At 43.7% G+C, this 11,564-nt stretch overlaps 1 long non-coding RNA gene across 2 annotated transcripts in view; it reads right to left on the bottom strand.

The window, feature by feature from the left end:
* LOC144767253 (uncharacterized) overlaps positions 1-11,294 on the bottom strand; it is a 190,979-nt gene extending 179,685 nt beyond the window's left edge. For both annotated transcript variants that reach the window (XR_013598122.1, XR_013598121.1), the window contains exon 1: positions 11,186-11,294. This is a non-coding gene — a long non-coding RNA (uncharacterized LOC144767253). The remainder of the gene's footprint in view (positions 1-11,185) is intronic.
* Between the last annotated feature and the right edge of the window lie 270 nt (positions 11,295-11,564).

Consider the following 11,564-nt stretch of genomic DNA (forward strand, 5'->3'; position numbering starts at 1 on the left):
AATAAATATAGCTCTATGTATTGGATATGCACAATAGAACATGTAATACATCAATTGTTTGCAACATTTCCATAATACATTATAAAAACCAAAAAGGAATTGATTATAAAACGTATTCTTTAAAACATCTTCGAATATTTGCAGACTTGGGCTGTGTGTGTCAACGCGTTTCGACAAAATCTTTTTCAATTCCAATTCCTTTTTGGTTTTTATAATGTATTATGGAAATGTTGCAAACAATTGATGTATTACGTGTTCTATTGTGCATATCCAATACATAGAGCTATATTTATTAATCCTTTTTAAATATCAGAATTAAAAACGATTTTTTGATATCATATCAGTCTATTGCACTATTTACTGTTTATTCTCTGTTTGTTGTTTATAATATGTTTTTTAAATAGCCAGTTCCTTGTAGTTGAAGTCTGCCTGGGCTTTTACTTTTTCAAAAAAACTGTTTTCCCTGACCCAGGAGTCGATCCTTAACAGGGGGTCCTTGATACTTACACTTGGGTCAAGCAGTCACAGTGCTCTGTCCCATAGTACAAACAGCTGTTCCCACCCCACCAATGAATGGAGCCCTCATATACAATAAGCACTATTCAGTTTAAGAACTTTTAAACTGCTTTAAGAGAGTGTAGGAAACTAAAGCACATTTCTTTATAACCCCTCCTAAACAAATCATTTGAAACAACAAACAAAAAGGTAATCTAGGAAACTTATCAAGATGCTTGTATAGGCTAACATGCAACGTCAAAGGTAATTTCGTCAGCCAAAGAGACAGATCTCTCCAAGACCTTAAACAAGTACTGATGAGGGCTTGACAGTGTGATAGAGCTAGCACTAGAAGCGAACAGTAGCCTCATTCCTACAGAAACATACATTGTGTTATTGGGTGCGCAAGGCAACAAACATATGTCGCGCCATGGATGGAGAGGCACACATTGTTGAGCCCATTCATGGAGGTGCCTACATTGTGTGAAGACAAGAGATGATCTAAGAGGATTGACAGTCTAGGTTGCAACCCTGGGGCAGTGCACACTATGTGTAAATGTCTTGAGGTAGTGTACACAGGAAATGAGCAGATAGTTAAGACACTGCTAGCATTTGTTATGAAGTTGCCCACACTGTTCTCAGAAAAGAGGGATAGAAGGAAAGAAGGCATTGAGCCACACATAGGAAGCTAAATTGTTAGGCCACCTCTCCTCAACCTTTAGGGAGGAAAGGAGAATGTGATTTTCAGTATAATCACCTCAGTGGTGTAGCGTCAGAAAATCGTCTGACATCAGGGGCCTGATGTAGGTAATTCTTATTTACCACTTCTTAAATACCGAATTTTACCGATTCGGTATTTAAGAAGTGGTAAATATGAAGGGGGGAGATGTAGGTATTTCCAGATGTGTAAATACCGAATCTTTAAGATTCGGTATTTACCGAATCTGGAAATACCGAATCGGTATTTCCTATTGATTCCTATGGGCTGTGAAGCCCATAGGATTCAATGGGCAATACCGATTCTGTAATTACAGAATCGGTAAATACCGAATTTCTCAAGGGTGCAGGGGGTGTCACTTTGACACCCTCTGGCCCCCCCAAAACAGGCTCGGATGCCATGTGGCAGGCATACATGCCCCAAGGGCAGGTCTGCCTGTCATATGGCAGAGGTGTGCATGCACACATGTGCATGCACACCGGAATCGGTATTTTACTATCAAATTGGATTTGATGGTAAAATACCGATTTTGTAAGGCTTGTGGGACTCTGAAGAGTCCCACCTACATCTCAAATTTACCGAATCGGTAAAAATACCGATTCGGTATTTTACAGAATCGGTAAATTTACCGATCAGTAAATTTACCGATTCTGTAAAATTAAGGGCCCTACATACCATTTCTGAAATACCGGTCGGTAACGGCCGAAAATACCAATTTTCGTCCGTTACCGACCGACCTACATCTGGCCCATAGTGTCTTAACTATTGTCAACTCCCATACCACCCCACTGGAGTTAAAAAACAATTTACACCACCTGGGATGCGATTTATGTATATAATATGAAAGAAGAGACATGGGAGGGGGTAAAAGAAGAAGGGGGAAGTGACACAGATTAATGATAAAACAAAGATAAGGGGGTGGGTGGTGAAACAGAAAATAGACATAAAGTGAAGGACTTGGATAAACAAGCATTTGCAATGCAATAGGTCTCGCATTAGGAAAGTTTGAGCTATTGGTATTGTAAATGGCAAAGTTTTTATTTATGTTTCTTTTTTTTTAAATAGCTAAATTAATAGCTTCGTCATTTACAATGCCAATAGTTATAACTTTCGCAAATGTGATACCTATAGCATTTGTAATGCAATATGTTTTGTATTTACAAACCGCGAGAGGACAAAAAAAAGCTCCGGACCACCGCCTCCTCCCAGGCCTTCAAAAGGGACCTCAAAGTTCTCCTCCTCCAGAGACACCTCCAAAAGTAATTCACGTCCTCTTGCTATTTGTGAGGAAGACTTCCCACTACTGATAATTTCTACTTTCCATGACCATGGAAGTGCCTTCCCAGTGTATGCCTGTGATTGGAGGGTCTGCCTTTTTGCAGTATTTTCCATGTACTGGTGTTCGGTGCCCTTTTGTAACATGCACACACCACTCTGCCCTTGCAACACACGGCTGCTACCTCTCACATGTCTTTACCTTTGATACTTGCACAAGTGCCACCTTGCCCATGTAACGCTTGTTCCTGAGCCTGAGTGTCTAGCACTTATTGCAGGACTATACCTCTAATTATACTCTGTTTTCTCTTATAACTGCACACTTGTCACTTTCATTTCCTCTTGTGCACTTTTGACTACCTCATGTATTTTGGTTGCTCACAATTTTTACTCAAGTATTTTGTTTGCTCACGATTGTCACTATTACCTTTACTACCTCATGTATTTTGGTTGCTCACAATTTTTCCTCTTGTGCACTTTTGACTACCTCATGTATTTTGGTTGCTCACAATTTTTACTCAAGTATTTTGTTTGCTCACGATTGTCACTATTACCTTTACTACCTCATGTATTTTGGTTGCTCACAATTTTTACTCAAGTATTTTGTTTGCTCACCATTGTCACTATTACCTTTACTACCTCATGTATTTTTGGTTGCTCATAGTTTTTACTACCTCATGTATTTTGTTTGCTCACAATTGTCACTATTACCTTATGTAAGTAACGTATGTTTTTGCAACCTGTTCTTTTGTAATGTTTCTCATTATGTTTCATTTCTGTTCCTAATGTGAAGCGCTCTGACGCCTTCGGGTAAAGTCCGCGCTATATAAAAATGCATAAATACATGAATACATAAATACCGCCTTCGGGTAAAGTCCGCGCTATATAAAAATGCATAAATAAATAAATACCGCCTTTGGGTAAAGTCCGCGCTATATAAAAATGCATAAATAACTAAATAAATAAATACCGCAAATCACCGCCATCACTCTGCCGGCCTGCGACCAGGAAGTCAGGCAGGCCGGCGCGACAACCGGAAACAGGAAGTAGGAGGGCGGGAGCCTACCCCGCCTCCCACGGAAGAGCCGCGATTGGAGCCGTGTTTGGAGCAGGCAGGAGCCTACCCTGCGCCCCGGTGCCGAAGGAGGGAAGAAGAGTCCTGCTGCCGGGCCCTGCAGCTGAGGAGAGCCGCCGCACGAAGGAAGCCGGTGAGTGGGTTGCTGAGTTGCAGGGGGGGGGGAGAGGGAGAGAGAGCATGTGTGTGTGCGCGCGCGCGCGTGGGGGGGGGCCGCGGGCTGTGTATGTGTGTGTGTGCATGTGTGCGTGTGTGTATGTGTCTTGGAGTGCGTGTGTGTGACTGTGGGGGAGGGGGTGTGTGTGTGTGAGCGAGTGTCTGTCTGCGCGCGCATGTGTATGGCGCGGGACGCGACGTGCGCGTTCGCGCACACGAATCCAAGCAATCCAAGCTCGTACACCCTCTTGTCCTCCTTCCCCCCACACTGATCGCTATTGGTCTCCAGCTGGACAAATGCATCCTTGCGGATGCATTGCCAGCGAGACCCAAAAAGGGGATAACAAACTAAAACATTTCCAGGCAATGGATTTTCCTGCAGGAGGGAACACGGAGGAACTCGCTTGGTAAACCATGAATTCTCAAAATATTTTATAAGGGTTTTTTTTTTATAAATGCCTCTAAAAGCTATTGACGTTGAACCAGTTTCCAAAAAGAAATTGCGCTGGAAAATTCACCTTATTTCAATGTTGTTTTAACTTTTCAAGGGGGAGGACCCTTTCATACCTCATTTCCCTTGAAATGCACAGCCAGACAAACTCATTGTTTCTTTTTGCACCCAGCCACTTTCAAAGTTCACTAACTGCCACTGCTTTGGAGGGTGTGAGTTCCAGTGGGGAGCCCTGTTGAGTGGACTCCAGTGGGAGATGTGAGGAGACGGCTGCTGAACCAATTGGGTTGTTGCCTATGTGCAGATTCAAGTCGATGACCCCCGTATGTCAGGAGAGGGCCGCCATGAAGATAGATGTAAGTGGAGTGCCGTGCAGGGAGAGTAAAAGCCTATGCCACCTGGCTGTCATGACCCTATATGCCAGAAGGGGCCACTGTGGTACAGACTACTTTGAGGTGAGGGCCAGTGCCTTGGTTGGTAGTGTTGCGGCGACCCCATATGCCAGGAGGGGTTGCTGATATCAAGTGGGCTGTTGAGGATCAGGCCGCCACCCAAGAATGGTGAAGTCGTGTGACCCATAGGTCACAAGGAAGTATTGAGGATTGCATTTGCCTTGCACCTGTGAACTGAGGAGGACTTCAAGGTACAGTGCCACAACACTGGGATCCTGATTCCTGAACTGGAGCACCGGAATCCCACCCCCATCTCTTGACTAACTTCATTCAGAAAACCCAATTATTGTGTCTGGGATGTCACAAAAGGAGCCAGTGTAACAGGAGCGTATTCACTCTGATATCTGCATTACCCTGCCTTTACAGCACCAGTGACTGCAGCCAAATCTTCAAATCACATGCACATCAAAGAACGTTCTTATTCTTTTCCAATGTAGCCCTAAACTTCACACAATCTCCATGCTGGTTCCAAAGGTTAATTGGGCTTTCCGAATCAGATCCATTTGCTTTAGTAAATCATACATTTCTTAATTAGATTTCGAAGTATAAAATATTTTTTAAAAACTGCGTGACGTGTGAAATATTGACTAAAGACACATTGCAAAAACATACACTTAATCAAAACAAAGACTAGAAAATATTTAACATATTTAAACATCTTCTTCAAAAGATTTCAACATACCTAAATGAAGTGTATACCGACAAATTTGCAATTAGTGCAGTTGGAATAATAAATTAACCAGTCCTACAAACGGTCCTAAGAATGTTTGACTGGATTTATTAATTTGAAATGTTTTGAAATTGATGTACGGATAACTTTCATTGTAACTTTATACATTCTTCTATTTTTCAATCTATGTTTTCACATGGTTCAGTAACAGAAGCCATTTTAAGAAAGGATGGATGGATGATTCTGCATTCAGAGCATCTGTTTTCAGTTACAAACCCAGTTGGGGCAAGAGAGTTCTAGCCATCACTCTTGCACTGCTATAATAACCATCAGAATGTTCATTTGAGCTTTCCTACATATCCTTCTACTATGGGTTTAAGAAGGGAACTGAGGTATTTGGCTAGTCATTCATCTCTTTCGATCTAAGGGAATAAGGTGGCCTACTATTACATAGTGTGCTATATCTTCTCTTGTTTCCTTATTCACACTACAATTTCAAATGCCTGCAGACAGGCTCCAGGAGTGAGTCCTTTAGGGTTTACATAAGAATTTGTCAAACCCCTATGCCTGAATACTTGCCTTACTATGGCTATCCAGTAAACTCTTTTTGCCAAACCACCGGATGCAGGCTCTTTGTGAGTTAAGTCGTCATAGGCATTTTCCGGTTCATGTCCTTGTTTCACATAGTATTTCGGCCTGCTATTATTATGAACATTATCACAGCTTACACTGAAAGATCTACTCAAACCAGAATGGAGACGACACTCTCTGAATGAGCCGATTGCAATTTAAAAGTATACATTCTATCACTTACAGGATTCAAATGTGACCCAAAATAACCAAATTTTGGCACGCCTGTTTTCATAAGTATGACTTTAGAAATGGCTCGAGTGTCCAAGATCTGCTGCATTCATCAGATGCTTTATTCAAAGCGATATCATCTTTCTTAACTAGGTGGAACTATGCGCAATTCAATGAAACATCAATGTATTGTATTGTATTGTAATTGCATTTATATAGCGCTTACTACCCCTGAAGAGGCGATAAAGCGCTTTTTTGGCGAGTAGCACGCTACTCCGGGACCCATAGAGGATTAGTGTTGAATTAGTATAGTGAAACATGCAAGTACATTTTAAGTGGTGGATAGGTTAGTCAGTTATTTGGATTTGGAATGATAGCAGAAGGATAGAAGAGGAAAAAGGTTTGTATTCATATAGCGCCTGTTATCCCTGATGGGGTGTTGAAGCACGCTACTCCGGAAGCCCATAAAGGATTAGTGGTGAATTAATATGGTGAAGTATGAAAGTAATTTCAGTGGTGGATATTAGTCAGTTGTTTGGAGTGAGAAGGATAGCGGAGGGATAAAAAGGGAAGAAAGGTTTGCATTCATATAGCACTTGTTACCCCTGATGGGTGTTGAAGCGCTTTTCTGGCGAGTAGCACGCCACTCCGGAACCCATAAAGGATTAGTGTTGAAAATTAGTATAGTAAAATATGAAGCAATTTGAGTAGTGGATATGTTATTCAGTTATTTGGGTAGAGAAGGGTAGGTGGCGGGATAGACAAGGGTAAGAGGTTCGTATTTATATAGCGCTTGCTACCCCTGATGGGGTTTTGAAGCGCAAGTAGCACGGTCCTCTGGAACCCATAAGTATTAGTGTTGAATTAGTATGGTGAAACATGAAAGTAATTTTAGTGGTGGATATGTTAGTCAGTTATTTGGATTGAGAAGGGTTGGGGAGGGGTAGAAAAGGGAAAAGGTTTGCATTTATATAGCGCTTGTTACCCTGATGGGGTCTTTAGACGGTTTATTGCCGAGTAGCACGCTACTCTGGAACCCATAAAGGATTAGTGGGGAATTAGTATAGTTGAATATGGAATTTGAGAAGTGAACATGTTAGTCTGTTAATTTTGATTGAAAAGGATAGTGGAGAGATAAAAGAGTGAAGGATTTATTGATTTATTTTAAGGTCTTAGCAGTAGGAGGAGGCTTTTGGGCGAGTAAAAAGGAATTTTGGAGGGGAGGGGTCAGAGTGAAGAGTTTAGAAAGATTTGTTTTAGGGGATCAGTATAGTGAAAGAGGTGTCAGATGATGCAAGTAGGGGTAGAGAGGAGAGAGTCTAGAAAGGGTTATTTTGGGGGGCATAGGAGTGGTATGGGGTTTGGGATAAATGAGAGAGTGGATGTAGAGGATATATTGATACATGTAGAGGATGAGAGATAGGGTAGTGTATTGGAAAGAAGTTTGAGATGAGTCAGAAGGTTGGGCTAGAAGATATATTGAGAGAAGTATAGGCTAAGAAATAGGGTAGTGCATTGGAAATGCTAAATTAGAAGAACGTGATAAATACATAGATCCATAAGTACATTGAAAGTATATTGATACATAAAGGAGATAAGTATATGTAGATTAAAGATATTGATAGAGGCACAGAATGAGAAATAGGGTAGTGCATTGGATATACTTTTTCAGGAGACAAGTAACAGACAAACAGATCCAAGTACATGGAAGGTACATAGATGCAAAATGGAAGTAAGTACATGACTCTCTAGCAAATAATACTCTCCTTCTGGTCTTTTCCACCAAATATGGAGGGTCAGACATGCATTGTTATCACTGCCCTATCACTTTCCATTAGTCATGTGTCTGTTTACTAACAAATAGAGTAGATGACAAGGGGGCGAAAGACACACACTTCATTACTGCAAAAATGATAAACTGAATTGTTGGCCCAAGTTCTAACTGGGCAATACTGCTACAATATGGAAAGTAAAGTGCATGAGTTACTTCAGGCTCAATATCAGTTTTAAATAAAACTGGCCAGGGGATATCCCCATTGAATTTCTTGAATCATATGTCTAAATCTAAGAATGTCAGACATAGGATCCTTCATAAAAATGTGCAATGCATTATTAGTGACTGCATAATAAACAAAAAGTCGAAAACAAGACTAGCAGCCTAGAAAGCTGCCTGGGCTCCAGATAAATCATCCAAATGCTCCATGCATTCCTCCAGCTTCTTTAGGTGAATCTTGTTAAATAGTTTTGAAGGCAAATAGGGAAGGCTAAATGGCCCTGTAATTCAAAGGATGCTGTAAACAGTCTTTTGGTGGATGGGAATCATAAACATTCCAACTTATCAGTATGAGCCTGGCCTGAGTGACAAACTATGGACAACAATACAATAGAAAAAAGACTTTGACCACATACAAGTCCTCTGTTCTTATGCCACTACTGGACACTTTCACTGGTCAGTTTTCTACCACTCATTTCACCTCAAAGATAGAAGAAAGGAGAAATAATGTTTTAATCCTTTCTTCCAAATGTAAGTAGAGCAAAAGATGATATGTACACATTTGAAAAAAAGATTCACTCGCTTGTATTCAGTTTCCAGAATACTTCAGTATCCTTTTCTGAAATGACAGCATCCATTTTTTCCATAACTGTACTTGTTGTTCTCATTTACTTCTACTAATTCCCTACTTGTGGCAACACCTCTGAGTCCTCAACTCTCTTGGATCTACATGGTGAGAATTTGAGTGGATGGCCTTCGACAATTCTCATCAAACCAGGAGTGTCTTGGCTTCTTGTCTGATATGTAGAATGTATGTTCTTCACAATCCTGTTTTGAAGCTAAGCTAGACTACACAAGAATCATCAGCGGATGTTCCTACTAAAAGGCATGTAAGGGCTTCTCTCCAACCATACCCCACTAATTATATTGCCACCTCCATCAGGAGTTGTTCAATATAATGTGGGATTCAGTGTTTATCAACAGCAATTCAGATGAAAAGGAAGTATTACCAGTGTATACAATTTGTGAACTTTAATAGAAAACTTGATACTTTTCTTATAAGATATGACATTAAGTGAGAGCCGTAGTTTTTAAGCATTTGACATTTAGTACTGGATGATCTATGTGAGAACACTTTTCTTTCATCAAGAATGTAGACCTGGCTACAAACTCCAATTGACTGTTCTCATGCCTGCTTCACTGCGGGTCTCATATACCCTGCCATTCAAATCACAAGTTTAGAACTGAGTGACAACTGGAGAGATCAACTAAGCCAAATCCTGTTCCATTATTTCTTTGGTTTCTGTAAGGACCTACCTTAGCATTAAAAACCCCTGCAAGAAATTGGGTGTCAATTTGAACTAATTCACTACAGATTTTAGTGACTCTAAGAATAAATTCTGCACATATGGAGTAATGTGTGCTGTCAAAAAAGGAGACAGAAATCAAAGAAATACATTTGAGGAGAAACTAGTCACCATATAGTTCTTTAGTCATTGTAAATTTGTCACATATTTTTATATTTTTGTTTGTACATCCTGTGCTTGTTGCGTTTGATTTTGTTTTCCATTTGCCTGCGTTGTTTTGATTCGATGGCCTGCTATTTTTCGCCAGGAAGTTCTTTAGTCATTGTAAAATTTGTCATTTATGTAGTGCCCAGAGTCAGACACAGCTCTAATAAAAGTGGCCGAGCGCACATGCTCTGGGCCAGTTGTACCCTGTATGCAGTGTGTCCTGTGTCTCACTCATTATTAGCATGAGGGCCTAGGGCCCGACCCTACAATGGCGACGAGGACGGAGCTGTGCCCAGCGTGTCACAGCACAAAGAAAACTTGATGGGAAAGGGGATGAGAGCTGCCTGCATCGACGGTACACCCCCTGGAAAAGGAGACGGCCGCCGAGAGGCCCGCGGGGCGTGCGACGAGCCCCGGGCCTGGAGGGAAATGAGAAGGTGACCGCCCCGCACCTCTCCGGCCTGCCGTGGTCCGCCCTGCCGTGGCGGTGCCTCAAGAAGATAAGCGGACCGACCGGAGCCCACCTGCGTCGGCCGCCACTGACCCCACCACGGAGGACCCAACGCGGAGCCCACCCGCATGGTTAAATAGGCCCGTGGGCCAAAGGTGAGCCCATACACTTGCGAGCACCCCGAAAGTGGAGCCCACCCGCAAGGGTCAAGACGGTACTAATGGCGGCCGCCTGCTAGCGCCGCCCGGGACATGTAAGGCGGAGCCCACCCGCATGACCATGGCGCCCTGCCGAGTGCAATGCGGCAGACAGTGAACACTATGTGGTGAAGCAAGGCCAGCGGAGCCCACCCGCGGCCTGCCTGCAGCGTCCCCTGTCCCCCGCCGCACAGCGTGTGTGATGTGAGGCTGCAGCGGCGGGGTGAATGAACTTGAAAGGGGAGCGCCCGCGGCGTGTGGAGAGCTGCCGGGTGCCGAATAATTAAAGCGAAGCTCACCTGCGGTAAGGAGAAAATTTTGCCCCGCCTGCACCAGCGAGCACTGGTGCCAGCTATAGCACCCCGAGTAGGCCAAGCCGGTGCGGAGCCCACCCACGGCTGGTCTGCACAGCGCCATCACCCCACCCCGGCACGACCCGTGGCGAAACAAGGCGGGTGTGCTGCGAGGGGCGGGAGGAGCAACGAGGACCGGTTTACCTGCTGCAAGGAGCAGAGGAAGTGACAGCCAACGCTGCCCGGAAAAAGGGTAGCTGGCGGGTGCCTACCCCGCACGACCACACATGGCCCCCAGCCCCCTCCCTGCCCGCGCGAGGACTGCATGAGGCTGGCGGGCAGGGAGGGCAAAGAAAAGGAGGGAGATGGCCGCCGCCGGCGAAAAAAAATGTGCCCCCACCTCCTGAGCCCCGGCAGAGGAACGAAACGCCTGCAAGCGGCCAGCGCCACGGAAATAGAAATAAAGGACCGTGAATGCGGCGGTACAAGCTACCGCATGCAATCGGCAGGAATTCCGAAGTGCCCTGCCCACTCTCTCCAAGAGACCGGAGTCTGTACCCCCTTCACGCAATGGACACAGTAATGCCTCATGATACTTGTGCCCTCCGGCCCCCATGTTGGACTGAACAAAAGATGACACTTACCTGTAGATGAGGCGGTGTCCTAATCCTGGTGATCAGCTCTGCCTCCAGCCCCGGTACAGCCCGGGAGAATCCGGCTGTAAGAAAAGGAAAAACAAACACGGGAAGAAGGTCTACCTGTAAAGAAGGCTGCTGCTGGATCGAAGTCGAATGCAACTCTGCCATCTAGTGGACTTTGTCGGCACTGCAGGGAATAAGAAAGAAACAAGCCTACGACAAGCAAAAATACACACACAGACAGGAGTGCCTAGCCCCACATATGATGCCCAGAGACTGATAGAGAACCACCTGCTGATACTCCCAAAGAGAAGGGAACTAAAGAAAGGCAACACTACCACAGCACGTCACAGAAGGATACCTACCACCAGGAGAAAGGAAAGAA

Source organism: Lissotriton helveticus, chromosome 7 (assembly GCF_964261635.1).
Source record: "Lissotriton helveticus chromosome 7, aLisHel1.1, whole genome shotgun sequence".
NCBI classification, from domain to species: domain Eukaryota; kingdom Metazoa; phylum Chordata; class Amphibia; order Caudata; family Salamandridae; genus Lissotriton; species Lissotriton helveticus.